Below are 18,844 nucleotides of genomic sequence, written 5' to 3' on the forward strand. Positions count from 1 at the left end.
ACGCAACTAAAAAAAAAACACCTAACAACATTAAAAAAGCCCCCACCCCCCCACCTTTCTATTCTCACTCCAAGATCACACTACAGTGTTGAAAAAGGAATATTCCCTTATCCCCACTGCGCCATGATCTCAGCAACAGACATTTCTTCATTTTTTTTTTTTAGTACAGTTTTGGATATATATATATATATATATATATATATATATATATATATATATATATATATATATAAAATTCAAATTATTAAAAAAAACTAAACATTAACATCAAATCATTGATTGAAAAAGATTAAAATGCAATATATCACAAAAAATTGTTTTGTTTGAGGGGAAGTCCCCTGCACCCCCATACCCCCTGCTAATTATATATACCAACTCCAAGATCACACAACTGTGGGGAAGGGACAAATTCCCATTCCCTGCTCTAATGTGATCTCCCACGAAGTAATGCTGGCATTCTGTGATCATATGATTATTCAGTGACTTCTGCCTGCATTACAAATATGGAATATTATAAACATTCAACTATATAGAGAGTTCTCATATAGATATACAGCAATGTAGTTTCAAAGGTGTGATTGCTGTGGCCTTTAATGGTTAGAGTGCTTGAGATTTTTGAGTGTTTGTGGTACGTCCAAAATCATAGTTTTGTTTTGATGGAGATAAGAATTTTTTCATTGTTGTTATTCTCTAGACCTTTGTGGTAGGGGACAGATCTTTAAATGACTGTGTCATCTGCTTATAATAACCAATACAATTATTATCATGTTTAAAAGGAAGAAAATAATATGTGAAAAAAAAATCAAAGTAACCCATGATTAGGAAGAAGAAAGTTTGGAGCATTCACGTTTACAGCATTAAGATTTAAAGTACAGTGAAAAAGAAAAGTACCAACATATTTGAAAGAAGAGCAGGTTATTATTTTCTAGGCAAAAATATGTAAATGTGCTAATCAAGATAAAAGGCATTTTACATAATAAGGAGAATGTTGTATAGGGAGGAACTGATTTATTTGGTAGTGTGGGACTGGGATTTAAGCATTTCTACAAACATTAAACATTAGTCACTGAGAGAGAGAGATCTAATATAAAGGAGTTACTTTTGCAGCTTACAACAACAGAAAGCAAAAGAAACAGCATATTTTTGTGTGTGTGTGTGTGTGTGTGTGTGTGTGTGTGTGTGTGTGTGTGTGTGTGTGTGTGTGTGTGTGTGTGCGCGTGCGTGTGTGTGTGTGTGAGATATGGTAACTTAAAGTGTATTGCATGATAGTTTTACATAGTTTAAAAGGAAACACTAAGAGGTATGCATAGTAATAAGGTTAAATCATTAATAACAGGAAATGCTAGCTTGGAGAATATAAGTTTATATGAACTGTGAACGAAAGGGGCAGAAGTAAAGCAGTGTCCAAAAGAAATGCTAATTCCTCCTTATAAGCAGAAATATGTATACCCAAGTGCACAGGTTTGTTATGGAAGCTGTAGCAGGACTTTTCAGTTTGGATGCAGACCTTTAATGTAATTTGAAAAGGTAGAACTAAATAGTGATTTCTCTGCCAATTGAGTGGTCAAAGTAGGATGAATGCCAGGTTCAGAAAGTTATTTTGTAAATTATAGCAGGATTAGAGGGCTTTTAAGTCCAGTAGGCATTGAATATTACAGTTACTATATTTTCCTCCATAATAAATGTGGGTAAACAACAAAGAAACATTCACTGAATCTGCTTCCAGACATTTCCACTGACATGGAGGGATAAAGCTCTGACTATGACCGAGGTGATCAATGATCTATTAGTAGGTTAGGTGCCTGTTATAGCTGGCAGGGAGGAGGAGAGAAATAAAAAGGGTCTTCCTGCTCATCTCTCCTCAGAGGTGACAGGTTGGGTGACATGCTGGTCTGTCTGTCTGTCTGCCACCTCTTTCCCAGTGAAGAGTGAGAGATAAGGTAACAGTGGAAAGGCAGACAAGGCACATGGCAAGCACTGGAAATGTCACCATGTCCTACAACATGTAGTAGGTTAAAGTAGCATGGTACATTTTAAGGCGGTGGGGGTTCCACCTACCCATATTCTGACTGCCAAATCAGTTACAGTATGCTGGCCTCTCACAGCTGCTCCACTCCCAGGCACTAACACACACAAACAGCCCCTGTAAACCCTTTAGCAATTTTCCCTGGAGAAGTGAACAACACTGTCAGAAGAGAACGTGCCTAGGATCTCCTAAAGAGAAGATGAGCCTTGTGGTAAGATGATAGTAAAGACAACAGTGACTCAACAACAATACGTAATACAGCTCAGCCTTAATGATGCTCAATCAATTATTACACCCAGGTCAATCAATCACACCACACCCACAAGACACGGACCAAGATAATCCGAAACAGACAGCTAATACCTTTAATACCTATTTCACTGGGGCCATACAAAATCTTACTAATCAGCTATCTATTCAGGACGTACCTATATCCAACTATACCACTAACCCACCCTCTCCTTTTCTCTTCCAACCTGTACCAACTACATACATTCTAGCCCTCATCCAAAAGCTCAAACCGTGTACCCCCTCAGCTGACAAGATTCCCGCTGAATACTTACAAAAGGCAGCCAATTCTATTGCATACCCCATTTCCATTCTTATTAATAGAACTATCACTGAAGGTCACATCCCAAGCATATGGAAGGTCTCCCATATTATTCCCCTTCATAAGGGAGGTAACTCCACTGAACTCTCCAACTACCGTCCCATTGCCCTTCTGTCTCCCCTAGCTAAAATCATGGAAAAAATGTATCCATAAACAATTGCTAGACCACCTAATCCAATATAACTTACTTTCCAACTCTCAACATGGTTTCAGACCCTCACACAGCATTACTACTGCCCTTCTCTCCTTCACTCACATCAACAAAAACCGCAACTTTAATAGGCTTTCATCTGCACTTTTTATAGATCTGTCTAAGGCGTTTGATATGGTAAACCACCAAACACTTATAAATATCCTCAAATCCCTGTCACTAGATGCATCTGCAATAAAATGGTTCCAATCCTATCAAGAAAACAGGCAATAGGCAGTGCTTTGGCATAGTATTTTATCTACCCACCTACCCATTAACATAGGGGTCCCCCAAGGGTCCATTTTAGGACCCTTACTATTTTCTATATTTATCAACAACCTTCACCTAGCAATCCCCCAAGCTACATGCATACAATATGCAGATGATTCAACACTTATATGCTCAGCCACATCCATACCTGAGCTTTACTCCCTTACCCAAAAGGTCTTTAACACAGTTGAACTATGGTTTACTCATCGCTGTCTCCTACTTAACCCCAAAAAAACTAAACTCCTCCTTTTCACTCCTACAAGTAAGTCACCCCCCAGTAAACCTCACAGTAACATCCAATAACAACACTCTTATATCCCCAGACTCAACTACCAAACTACTTGGTATCACCATTGATAACAACCTTAACTTTGACACCCACATTAATAATATCTTAAAATCTGTTAACAGAAAACTGAGCTCTCTCTACAGAATCAAACCCTTTCTCTCTCCTGCAGCTAGAATAACTATTGCTCACACTCATCTAATTTCTCCTCTCCTCTATGCCTCACCCATATACACTAACCTCTCTAAAACCAACCTTAATAAAATGGAAAGTGCCTACAATAGCATAGCCAGATTTGCCACAGGAAACCCTTTCAGAACCCACCACTGTATCAACCTAAAGCAACTAGGATGATTTGAATTACAAAATCAGCTTAAAGTCCACCAACTTATCATGGCCCGTAAAACCCTCTACCATCCTATGGATACCCCTATACTATCCACCATCATTGTCCCATATAACAATCTTAAGACCTTACGTTCATCACAAAGACTTCTGGTAAATATTTGTAAATCTAACAACAGGGCTGGAGGCTCTGTCTTCCGTAATACTGTTGGAAAATCCTGGAACCTTCTTCCTACTGAACTTTCCTCTGTTCCCTCAATATCACTCTTCAAAAACAAACTGAAACTTTTTCTTAGAACACAGTGGTTCTGCCCCTGTACTAAACCTGACTGATCTACTACCTTTCCTCCTTGGATCTTCCTACTCTCCTCTTTTCTATATTTCAGTTCATTTTCTTAGTAACAACTAACTTATTCCTTTCTGGATCTTTTCTTATCTCCTCTTAACTTCTTTAATCAAACCTGTTTTTACACATATTCTGAATATTGCAGCTCATACTTTTGTTATCCTTCTTTATACCAACCCACCTTCTAATAACTTTTCTACTCAGCTGCTATCTTTTACATGTTACAATGCAACTATATCTGTATTATGTTGTGTTTTTTTACTTAGCACTACACTAAGAACAAACAACCAATGAGATTATTCCTTATCTTTTTTTGTAGCAATGTTTAACATGAAATTAATCTTGTATATGTTATTATATTTGTTCCTCGGAACTTATTTTCCTGGAACTGCGAGATTTCTCCTGGTCTTTCTTTCTAAGAATGTTTAACATGAATTTAATCTTTGTATATGTGATTATATTTTTTGTGCATCCTCGGAGATTATCTCACCGGGCCTCTACTAATAATGGACATAAATCCAGTTAGACTAGCCTGGTCAACAAATGTAAAATAAATAAATAAATAAATGCTGATATAAGCTGGAAGTTAAGAATAGTGCAAAATGAAAAAAGGAAATAAAATTATTTCCACTTAGTAGTCATCGTCAATTATATGCCACTAACTATTACAAGAAATGACAAAAACAGATGTTTTGCAAGTAGCAAGTCTTCTGTACCCCCACACCTCCTACATCATTAACTTTATTGACTCTGAGATCGTACAAAGTTGAGGGTAAGGAGAAACTTCTTAATTCCACTGCTCCATAATCTAACTCCATTAAATAGAAATTTATCATCAAAACATGATAATCAGTGAAATTAGTTCAGTGATTCCCATTTCATCAGAAAAAGGCTCAATGAACATCTTGGAAACCCTGCCGTTAATTGCACTGTGATCCCATTGCACAGTGTTAGCTAAGCAGATGCCTTGTGGGGGTGGTTGGGTCAAAGGCCAGAAAAGAGCCTGTACAGCACTGGACATTATTGAAAAGTGTAGGGACATATACAGTGACTTCCATAAATGCATGATCTGGGAAACAGGGTGACCAAGTATTTCTGGAGCTTCAAACCAACCGTAAGCCTCTTTCATATAGCAGCATAATGAAGAATGTCAACAGTCTGTAGTTTCAGTGTGCAAGAGATGAAAATATGTCACAGTATATCCCTAGTTATACTTGCAATGCATAAGAGCAAGAACTATTTATTGTGATAATGTAAAGGTGAGTCTGGAGGGACTGTCTGTAAGATTTTGCAGTCAGGATATTATTATGACCAGTGTATATGAAATATAAACGAGAATGTGCAAAAGTCATGCACACTGTATGTCTTGGCTAAAACTCATTGGGATTGTTATTTAAATGACACATAAAATGGGAATCTAGGAAACAGAGCAGGTGCAGTCATTGGAAGCTTCAGCATGAGGGAATCCAATTCACAGATTGCCATAGTAAGAATAAATTCAACAGTGAGGTTCAAATCTGTAGGCAACATTGTAGAAGTCACAGTATCTTTCAAGTTACAGTTACTTTAACTTCTCATATAATATATGATGGAAACACAGCAGGCAGCAAAGGTTAAAAATATAAGAGAACAGTATAGCTGTAGCTGTCACTGCTTAGGGAAAACCAATGAGCAAAATCTGGAATATGGGAGACAAGGTAAGCTAAACTTAGGTGATATATTTTCATGTGTATTCTGTAAGGCAATACATCATCTTTCAATGGGTTGCAGGGGAACAATAGTTAGGGTTAAGATGAAAACATAAACAACACATGGGAAGCTGCAAGTCCAGTTAGGAAGTGTGGAAAACTAAAGCTATGTACTTATTCTAACAATCGATCTAGTTGAGCAGAATCCATTCTGTTCAATGCAGGCTAAAGTCAGCTTAGCAATCAAAACTTTCCCAGGATGCAGCTCTTCCCCATCCTTTCATAATGCTCTTCATTCACTGGTCTCTCATATCGACCCCTATTCAGTGAACGCTGACAACACTGAACATGCAGAACAGCAAATTTTTTCCAAGGGAAAAATTTGCTGTTCCAACACACATACACACAACACAAACACACCAAACAAACAGCAATCTGCACACATACACCTAAAATCCTACATCTAACCCTATACTAAACTGTACACACACCACTAGCTATCCACTTACCTTAACCCAAACCCTAACCCTAAGGTCCGTCACTATTGCACACTCATCTCACCCGCGCCCTAACCCTAACTCACCTACCCCACCCTAACCCTCACGTCCACACAATCACACACTTACTTGACCCGCGCCCTAACCCTAACTCACCTACCCTGTGCCCTAACCCTCACATCCACACAATAGCACACTTACCTGATCCCAACCTGTAACTTTCCACCACAGTGCTGAACATAGCGAAGCCACAGGAATGGCCAACCGAATTCCTTCCTTAGGAAGAAATTCGGTGTTCCGCAGCTTCGCTATTTTCAGCGTTTGCTGAATAGGGGTCAATATTAGAACATTCTAAGTCGTGAAACTTCGATGTGCTAATATAGACCCATATATATATATATATATATATATATATATATATATACACACATATTTATGCATAAAGACTTCCTCCAGGCCTTTCCTACCTCAGTTGCAGAAGAAGGAGGAAGACACCCCTCTCAGGAACAACCAAACATATTTAACATAAAATATAACATAACACACAGTAATGTGATATTTTGGAGAAAATGTGAAATACAGGACTGGAAATGACATAACTGTCAAACTTTTTAATTTTGAACTCCTAATGTTTCCCCTATTCCTAGAGTGCTGCAACCTTGAAATTATTTTAAAAAGAAGTATCTTTTTTTGATAGGAAGGAGGCAAAGAAAGTTGTTCTAAATTACAATGATTCTCATTTATGAGTGCTTGCAGTTCCATACTCAGTGATTCCAACCGGGAGCATAATAGAGTAGAGTTGTGACATAAAGCAAGCTACAGCAATAAAAGTCTCCAGAGATTAATGTTTAAAACTATACTGTTTAAGATAAGTAAAAATACAAGACACATTGTAAGCAACATAGTGATATTAGAGGGGAGGCATTACAAAAAGCAGGATGCAGCAAGGAAATGTTTGCAGAGACCAACATTTACAACCGTACTATTGAAATAAAAAAATATATAAATATAAATAAGCCATACTTAGAACAGCTAAAGGCATGGAAAAGTAAAGGGAAGACTGAATGGTCACTATAAAACTTTAATGAAACCAGTTAATAAAATGATAAATGCTTTTGCCTCTTACCACAATTTAACATGAGAATTCATCAAGCAAAATTTAAATGAATGTCCCACAGCTTAAGGGCAATCATAGAATCACATGATCAATGTTACATAAAAAAAAAAAAAAAAAACTTCTTTAATGCAATTTCATTCTCAAATTTTTTTTAATGATATTTAAAATTAACATTGAAGTTAAGACCTCAAGGAATGTATGCATCAGGTAACACTTGCTAATAAAATTCTCTGCAATCTGAAATTAATTCTCTATCAGCGTGACTTGTATCTTTTGGTAAGCAGTCTAAAACATGAAAAATAAATTCCTTAAAACTAGAACAACATGATGTGTGTTTACACAAAGCACTAACTTCTCCTTCAAATCTGATATATATATATGTGCTCATAAATCCTGCTTTTAAAACCTATTTTCATTTTCCAAATATAAATGTTTTACGTGATGTACACACAGCTGCATGTAATGCAAAACTTGAATTACATGTAAAAATAACCAGGTACATTACATGTTTTATCTATATTAATACAGAAAAATGATGGTGAGTCTGAAATAAAACTGCATGCTGTAATTGTAAGTTTTGTTTTCCATTTTTTTCCTTTACTAGAACCTCTACCTCCTTTAACAGAATTATGTAGATCTTTGAAATTATCACCTTTTTATTACTAAAAATAATCTATTTCCTACTTTATCCAAAATATTGTGATTACCTTTTAAACTATCCCAGTTTTAACACAAACACTTTTAATCTGATCATTATCCAAAGAACACATAGTAGCATGGCTAGGTAATCCTTATTAACAGTGTTTTGTTGCTTAGTCCACCTTTCTTCACACAGGATACCATCTGTCACATTTCTTGGGTAACCCCTCAGCTTAAATCCATTGGTCAGTGGCAGTTGAGCAATTCTGTGTCTATTGTTAATGTTTTCGCCTAATGAACTGCCTCCTGTTCATTCTCAGCAGCACAGTGGTACTGAGGTAGAGTTGTAGCTATGCAATGTACTTTACTATATATGATGAATATAAACTGATGGGACATAATTCCAATGACAAAAAATTACGTCCAAACAAAATAGATAGGATTTTACTTCTGGTGTAATGGCAACTCACCAAAAGCCATTACTGTACTTTGCTTACAGCGCAGAAGTCCAAGGCAACTCTCCTCCAAAAGAAACATTTGTAATGGGAAACGGTGGTAGTGATCACATCTGAACCAGTGGATCTATATTAAAAAGGCCATGTGTCAGTCCCCATAAGGCAGTATACGAAAAAATTAGGGAATCCTAACTGGAGATGTAGGTACAAAACAGCAACTTAATGGCTATACAAAAGTAATGGTGGCATGTAACAGTAAACAGCCATATCTCTGTAAATGTATAAAATATAGTACAGCAAATTTCTCAGAGCAGTATGTCATGACCTCCCATACAAAATGCACTTAGCTACTGAATCCAGGTATAAATACAAATGTGCATCTGTAATTTACTTCATATGAGTCTAAACAGGGGGGGGGGGATAATTCCAGTGGCAAAAAGCATCTGTATTCAGCAAAATACACAGGAGTTTTACATCTGATGTAAGGACAACTCAGTAAAGAAGCATTCTAAGCCATTATTGTAAATCTGCATATGAAGCAAATGTACATATTTCTTGTGAACATAATGGCAGACAACAGACCACACAAATGGCTATATAAGACAAATGGTAGTATGTAGCAAAAAACGACTGTATCACTGTAAGTGTATTAAGTACTAAAGCAAATTTCTTAGATTAATATGTCTTGACCTCAGCTATAGCATGCATTCAGTAGCTTATTCCAGGTGTAAAAACTCAGTGGTCCAAGCAGTTTACAGGTTCATCAGTTTTCTGATGTCTACCATATGCCTGCATTTAGCTATTTAGTGTGACCTACTGACCTCAGTTATAACACACAGAAACACACACATGCACACACGCACACACACACACACACACACACACACACACACACACACACACACACACACACACACACACACACACACACATGCGCACACATACACACACACAAATATACATGCATACTATTTTCATACAGTTAGATGTAGCCTTCTGTGCTATAACATATAAGAGCTGAGACGACTGTTATTTGCAACTATCAAAAAATCAGAGATATAGTGCTGTCTCACACATACACACACAAAACGTACAAGCTGCCTATTTCAACATTCATGTCTTATGCAACATATAGCAATAACAGTAAGCTATTCACAAGACCAGCATTCTGCAAAAAAAAATGCATTGGTAATAGTGGTAGTAGAAGGATATGATTTAAATTTCTCACCATTCTGTTACTCAATATTGATTTGAGTTTAAATGCAAATCTGTAACAGACCAAGAACTACCAGAGGTACAGTAATTACCCACAGGATGAAAATGTAATTGTTTCTGTCTTATAGAGCCCTGTTCCTGTTTCAGTGCTTCCTGAAAGCTCTTCCAGGACCATATGTTAGCTAGTATAATGAAAATAAATGTTGAGACTGTGGAGGCATGAAAGAGGCATTATCTCATGCATCCTGCTTATAAAATTGTGATTAGTACTTGGGATTGCATTTCCTCAAACCCATTGCAGCCATACATCTCAACTATGCAGAATTTTATAGAATATCTATGCCTCATATCTTTGGTCTGCTCCTCATGAAATTTATGGTTTTCTGACAAATCATAGAGTACTGAAGTTACTAAACAAACACAGACATTTGAGTTTCAGACTTCATATCCTTCAGAAAGTGCATGTTAATGCAAAAGTTGTTACTCTAGCAACTTTTTAAATTTATAAGAGCAATATTTCAAATTTGTCCCCATTCCTGGGCCTTTGTCCCCCATTATTTTTGGCTTTGTCCAAATTTCTTGTGCTAACAGGTTGAGAAGTATGCACTAGCACTATTTGTCATACCTGCTATGAGCAGCCAATGAATCATTTAATCTGCCCCTTCTGTATTTAAAGCATATTCACTTAAACCCACCATTTATGTGCAGATTTTGCTCAGTTTTTACACTGTCTTTACAAAATAAAGTGCTCTCACCTTCTGGTAGTAAGTTTTATGCCTAATGAAACTGCATACAATGCCAGGGCTACCATAGTACTTACATTTTATTGCAATGAGAACATTTATTTATACTGGTTGAAATACACCTTATCACAAAATCATGTATGATATACTAAACCCTGGCTGCCTGGTCATCAGGCCTAAGTAAAAATTAATTATACAAGGAAAAAACTGCTGCTTAGCTTCAAGAATGTGTATACACTGTTGCATATCTATCCAGTATTACAAGGTACCAACAGCAGCATACTCCTTCCATTTTATTAGGCAGCTCAAAATTCACAAGCATTTATATGCACTCACAGACACACACACACACACACACACACACACACACACACACACACACACACACACACACACACACACACACACACACACACACACACTCATATACATACATTCATGCACAGACACACACAGAAACAATAATAGACACAAAAACAGTGTCAAATTGTGATGAGCCGGTAAACAAGCTCATATCACACATATATATATATTTATATACACGTACACTGGAATTAAATGCAGACTCACACACATTTATAGACAGACACACACAAACGCAAACACTAAAACATAGTTGATGCACAGCGACAGCCAGTACTTCTTGTTGCAGATGAGATTCTCCTTCTCATTATAGTGCTGGTCTTTGTCCTCTACCCTCCTCTATTGCTTCCCTTCCAGAACTCACTGTAAAACATCTCAGCCTTCAGCACACAAGGAAACACGTATTCCTTTTCCACTCAAACATACTGCAAATCTACAGAGCTAACCCAAGCGTCATCAGGAAAGCAGGCCTAAGCCAATAAGGTCTACTAAATCTGCTTTCACACAGGAAAATGTTTTAGTCATAGGTGACTCTGTAGTTAGGCATACAGATTCCACACTCACCAGACTGGACAAGAATAAAATGACTGTATGATGTTTGTCCAGTGCCAGGATCTGAAATGTTACAATGGCCCTGAGGTCCTTTGAGACAGATAAATATGATTCCAACCTTGTGATAACCCATGTGGAAGTGAAAGAACTGAGACTCTCCAGCCAGATGGACATGCAGAGAGACATGATGGAACAATTCTGGTCTTGTGTAGTATCTTGCTTTCACCAGAATGATGCCTAGATACAAAGACAAGATAAACGGCATTAACAATTGATTAAATAGTTGGTGCCATTCAAAAAAAATCCAGCATGTGTCAATTTAGGATGATATGGTAGGTAAGACTTGCTGTTTCACCTGGGATGACTTACAACTGTCATACCAGGACTTTGCATACTTGCTAAAGCCTTTGCTCTGTGCAGAGCCTTTTGAGTCAGATTCCTCCACTGACCATTCCTGCTTAGAAAACTCAGACTAAAATTTGGACAACATCAAGGTAGCACTACTCAATGTTAGAAGTCTAAAAAGAAAGATGCCAGAACTTGAGGCCTTCCTGCACCTCAAACATATTCATATTTGTGCAGTTACTGAGACAGCCATGTGAATTCAGTAAACTCACTGGAGGCTTTGTGCAGAGCTAACATGGAGTTTTTATCTTACATCGATAGTGCTCAGTGTGCAACAGTGCTCAATGCATATTAATAAGGCGCAGTGCACTTAGGTTTTGTGGCTTACAACAATATTGATGGTCGCAAAACCTTGCAGGCAAATACAGATATCAGTTCCATGTAAAGGAGAGCACATATAGTCCACGGATTTGTGTGGAATGTCACAGTGATCACCAGGGCTGTATACATAACTTATCAAACTCTTAGAGCAAGAAATATGGACAAAAGCCGTAAATAATGTGGAGACAAGGGATGAAAACTAGGGACAGATTTGTTAAATATTGCTATTGCAAACTTAGAAAGTTAATAGGTTTTGCATTTGTGGGAATTTTCTGAAGGGTATGAAGTCTGAGACTCAAATGTCTGTCTGTCACTATTTTCTGACTTCAACCCTCAATAATTTAACAATACTTTTCCTGAAAACTACAATTGTATGAGAAACAGGCTAAAAATATGAGGCAAAATCTGGACATTCTGAAAAAATCTGTACAGTTGTGAGGTATGGGTACAAATAGCTGTCATTCTGTTAGTGCAACATATCTGCACAGAGACCAACTTAATGAGAGAACAACTAACCAGTAACAGGGACATATTTGATATAGATGTCACATAGGAATGTGTTCGCATGTAATACTCTAAACCTCTTATAGTGAGAAATGTGGACAAAGCCATAAAAATGGGGGGACAAAGGGCCAGAAATAGGGACAGATTGTTAATATTCCACATCCAAATTTATGAAGTTGATAGAATACATAAGTTGTACATTAGCATGAACTTTCTGAAGAGTGTGAAGTTTGAAAAGCAAATGTCAGTTATTAGTTACTGACTGCACTCTGCAATGACATGCCAGTGATTTGCCAGGAAAACATGTTATGAGGAAAAGATCACAAATATGAGACAATTGGACATTCTGCATAGATCAGGAGATTTGAGAGGTATGCACTCAAATATATGTAATACTGACTCACATCAGTTCAGAGATCATCTCAGTGATATGGCAGAAAGCCACAAACTTGATAAGGAAAACATCTGGACATCCTGGGAATATCTGGACAGTTGAGAGGTATGAATGTGAGGTATATGGTCCAAACACAGTACAGGACAGTGTACCTACAGCGCATAATATTGTAATATCACATTCTTGACATTCTGTACTGAAGATGTGTTAATGCTCTGTAGCAGGACATGGGACTGCCATGTAAAATGATCACTCAGGGGAAGTGTGTGTATTGAATAAGGACACTCAAATGAATTGTAGGAATGAACATAGGGAAAGAGTACAGATGACACTCCCACATGTACAGAAGAGGAGGGTATGTCAAAGGAAGATGGTTGTAGCAGCAACACCAAGCACATATCTATATGGTGCAGTATGGACCATACAGTGCAAATGTGTTTTATGTGACTGTTACACAGGGTGACATAACAATGGGGATTATGTGTATGTGTGAGATAAGCATCCTTACTTAAATAATGCAGAGGACATCTATCAGGGATCTGACATACAACTTGGTTAGGGTGCATACTGGGAAGCTGTGCAAACTGATATACCTGACTATGAGTGTACTTTCAGCAGAGGTCTCCAGCATAGTGATCACAGGTAAAGGGTCATGGCAAACCTTACAAGAACCAACCACAATCATGGACAATATCTGACTAATACCACCAGTAATCCCATGCCTCTGACATAACATATGTGATGTGGAGTGATAACAGATGAGCCTGCACACACACTGGACAACTAGTATAATATATCCACACTCTATGAGGGTAACCACGCACACTGTCCTGATACTGTAATATCGGCAGAAGGTGTTAGGAGGGACACTGCTATACCTGTACGTGACAGTATGGGCAGTACAGGCTAGTTGTCTTTTGTGAATGGCATATATCTATGGCACAATTCACACTGCCACAAATGATATACATGCCATTAATGTTGTCAAACACCTATGTATGCAGTGTGTGCATAAGGTGACAAGGTAGCACGCATGCATGGTGTAACAACTTGATTGGTGTTCAGCACCACCAGACAGTCATGTATATTCCCCAAAAAGAATATCTAAGTATTGACAATAAGCTGTGTGACAGTTCACTGTGACAAAGATGATACACTTCAATTACATACCCCTGGAACATGTGTAGGGAGGTACATGGAGAAGAATGCATTTTACTCAGTTATTGGTGTGATGAATGCTCGGAACCATGACTTGAGTATGCCCTCTGATATGCATGTCCTTCACATACCCAGTACCTGTGTTACAGTCAAGGGAGTAGTCAGCACTGTGACTACATTCTGGTGGATGTACCACTTACCCTCTGCCACAGAACACAGGTCACATACCTATTGATCTGATCATAGGGTGTGATGTCCACATCATAAATAAAGTAAAATAAAATGAATGGAGTCCACTCGAGCTACTTGAAGTAAAATAGAGTTTTAATAAACCACAAGCAAAGGTATAGCAATTTCGTTCCATGCAATGGACTTTCCTCAGAACAATAATTACATAACCAACACTTTATATATTCAAACCAACCTATCAAAAACCAAATAAAAATCAAGTGATTGTATGACATAAAATACTTATAATACATAGTTCCTTGATTTTAAAACTGATGCTATGGAACACCCATCATTTAAACCAGGAGGGATCAAGGCCTTTAATCTAATCTGCCATTTTAATTCTTGCTCATTAAGTTATTCATTAATCACTTTACCTCGAACATCCTTTTTAACCTGCTGAATAACCAAGAAACCAAAATAATGTGTAGAATTGGCCATAATATGCCTATACAAGGCATTAGTTGTTTTTTTTTTCTTTTTAATGTCTGTATTGTGCTCATAAATATGGTCCTTTAATCTGCGAGATGTTTTCTTGATATAATATGAAGGACATTGTAGACACTGAGCTAAATATACAACATTAGATGTAGTACAATAAAAATGTAATTTTACTTTATAATCAATTCCTCTAATTTTAAATCTGTTGGTCTCTATTATAAACTTACATTGTGAGCAGTGTGTCCACATTTAAAAGTACCACTCCTTCCTAAATATCTATGAAATGCTTTATTTTCTGTTAAATATTTTAACAATCTGTACTTTCTATAAATAATTGTAGGCCTAGGTCCAAATTTTTCTATGAGCAAGGGATCCATTACAAGTACTGGCCAATTTTTGTTAATTACAATGGCTATTGCTGGACTATCCAATGTGTAAGTGGTAATAAAGGAGTGTTTCATCTTTTCTTGGCCACCATTCATGCTCAGATTATCTTCTCTATTAAATCTAGTAATACTATGTAACATGGGGGAATAAATACCCAGGTTTCTTTTGAGAATTGCCTCTGATTTTATGTCTTCCAAGAAACCAACTGGGTAACCCCTACTTAAAAACATGTCCATTAGTTTATCACATTTAGAGTAAAAAGTATTAATATCTGATATCATTTGAGCAAGCCTAACCAATTGGCCCTTCACTACTGACTTTTTTGATGTTGTGGATGCCATCTTGAATAATGTAAATAATTATTAGAAAAGGTAGACTTGTGATAAATGGAAGAGTCGTACCATTCCACTTGAACATTTTTACTAATTAACACATCCAAAAAGCAATTTAATTTACATCATAATTTTAAGTAAAACTCAGAAAATCAACTGTGTTGTTAATATATGTCAAAAATTCTTTAAATTTCCTCTTTGAAGCTGAGACAGGAAATTAGCACAGATGGTCACAATACACATCCAAATGTTTATGGAAGTGCCTGGGGCCTTCCCTGTTTTCACTGAGCTAGTAGAAAAAGGCTCTTCCCTAGACCCAGCATTTCCAGTCCTATTCAGCACTGTGGGGTACCTTTTAAGGGTTTAACAGCTCATTTACATTTCCCTTATTTTTCTTAAAGTTAACCTCTGCTGTGCCAATATCTTTTATTAAAACATATACATTTAATTAAGCTACAATAATGCATGTACATTTTTCTTAATGTCATCAGAGTGCACTGTTGATACATTTCAACATAAGCAAAGCTCACAAATACATTTTCAGCACAAGCACCTGTACAAAATCAGTTTGATATACAAATGACATACAGTTCTAATACATGTGTAACACAAGCATCTTACATAAATCAGTTTGATATTCAAAGGGCATGTCATTCTTTACAAAACTTCAGCTGGCTATGCTAGCACTTGCCCATATCATCATAATACCTATAAGCCTGACCAGCCTTGTCTGTAAAGCCATGGAGGGAATCATCTAGGACCTTATCAACAAGGACATTGTTGACCTTCAAACTCTTCACCCAGCACAGTTTGGCTTCATCAAGGGCAGGTCATGCCTGCTAAATCTAGTGGAATTCTTCAGATGAAAAAAAGATGACCTGTGGCTCAATACGTTTGCTGATGACTGCAAACTGGTTGCAATCATTGAATCCACAAATTATGCCATCATACTACAAAATGTGCTTGCATACATAAATGATTGTTGCTAAAGCCACAGACTTAAAGTTAACCCAATAAAATGCAAAATTATCCCTTTTGGCAAAGAAGTCCCTGCAAATTACAATATTAATAATATGTTCCTATGTTCTAACCCAATGGTGAGAGATTTGGGAATGCACGTTGATGGCAACCTCACCTTTGATCATCAGGTGTCCATAGTCGTAATGAAGGCCCTTTACATTGCGCACCTCATAAGTGAGGGCAAAACATCCAAGACAAAGTATGTTATAACTCAACTGTACTTGTCCATCATCAGTCCAGTAACAGAATACAAGCCCTTTTGCATGTACCTCACCAGACACCTGCAGCAGCTAGAGAGACCACAGAGGTTTCTCACTAAGAAAATCCAGGGACCTCCAACACATTATCTACATGGACAGACTGGAGGCCCTGTTACTGTACTCTGTATCATATAGACTGCTGAGAGGTGACTCATGGCTGGCCTACAGAGCAGTCTCAAACACTGCCTTAATGGAAATGCTGCACCTTTACAAATTAATTGTGACAAGACTCACTTGCTCTAGAGACCTTATCCTAGCCTGCAACATCAACAGGACATGCTGGAGAGACAAATATGTCCCCCAGAGATTGCCACTCCTATGGAACAAACTCCCAATTCATGTGAAACTGAGCTCCTTAAGTACCCTATTTAAGTGTAAGTTAGATGGAAAATCATACATTTACCCTGGGGGTTTCACCTGTGTCACTACTAGACAGGGTCAACCAGTGCTAATCATGGATTCGTAAATATGGACTATGTATCTTGGTCTATAAGGTAACAATGGTTCAACTTGGGTAGGCCCTAGGGCCATTATCCTAGTAATCTCCTATGAACCCATGAACCTAGGGTCACTATGGTAGTAGCCTTATATGAACCTATTAAACTATGAACATATGCAGGCCTGCCAACATCTTGTCTCGCACATGGGTTGCTGATGTAATGCACTATAAGTTCATCTGCAGTCTTGCAAAAGTCAGACTTGTGCAGTGGCAGTTGTATTATGCACTGTGTTTTGTAGTCTGTGTACTTAGATAGGCAGGGGTTCTATTCTCACACCAGTCAACTGAGCATTTGTGCTCTTGCCTGACAGTACAAAGAGCCTTTTACTGCAGCATATGGGACACTGTTATTACCATATGCTCAACTGGCACTGCTGACATCATCAGCTATATCAGATGTTTGGATATTCAGTCATCCCACCAGGGCATGCTCAGACAGTGACATGGCTTTTAACCTATCCACATACATTATGGCATGGTTTGTAGGCCTTGCGATATCTTCCTGAGAAAGCCCTGTGGTCTCTTCAGCTGCTCCATGTGTCTGTAGAGGTACATGCAAAACAGAACATTATACTGTATTACTGTTCTGATGAGGTTTGAATACAGTGTGTCATACAATCCTAAGATATGAATATGATGGCATGGCTTATCATGTGCACCATACATTTGTCCTAGAAGATCATTAAAGAGAGAAGTTAGAAAGTAATGATACACATTGCAGTTTCTGACCTCAGTACCCTTACAAGAGCATTCACCGTAATGTTGTGAAATTTTCAACTGTCTATGTTTCCAAGGCCAATATAAGTCAAAGGTACAATGACCAGTTCAACAACACATATGCAGATATAGTAAGCACTAAGTCAGCTATGCACCCTGAGCATCAGACACACCTTTTGTATCACTGAATCCAAAAGATAGAAAACAGGGATATGGCACAGTTATCATCACTTGCATAGGGTGTTGTGTTGGGGACAGGAAGCCTAGGCTGACACTGAAGTTTGGTGAGTGTGTATGAGTAGGAAGGAGAAGAAGGCAGACATTGGGATAAAACAACAAATGGCCAGTGAGACAAACTGATTAACTGTTGTGTGTGTGTCTGTAGGGGTCCTTCAGGTGAAATTGGTGTGTGATTGTCTGCATGAACACAGCCAAGCTCGGTGCTAGGTCTACATCTTGGTCTGTTGGACAGGTGTGAGCCATATATGGTAGAGATGGCAGTTCATCATTGTCATCCTGACCACAAGAAATGGCTCTGCCAGGAGTTTCACTGGCATGTCTACACCTATGGTCAGATGTAGTGCTGCTACCTGAATGTGACTGATGTCTGCTGGATGAGCTCCCTTCACAGGGACACCCAGGACTACAAACCCATGGCCTGCCACATCTGGGTGTGGACAGCAGACTCATTGATGGAGCAGTGGAACAACTGCCACTATGGGACTGTGATCAATCATGGCCATGTTGGCTGACAGCAGATGATGTGGCTGATATATGTCCATGAGGATGCCATTCCCCTCCCAGCAGATGTTCCACACATCATACCACCAATGCCA

Source organism: Protopterus annectens, chromosome 1.part2, assembly GCF_019279795.1.
Source record: "Protopterus annectens isolate FY-2018-M chromosome 1.part2, PAN1.0, whole genome shotgun sequence".
Lineage (NCBI taxonomy): Eukaryota > Metazoa > Chordata > Ceratodontiformes > Protopteridae > Protopterus > Protopterus annectens.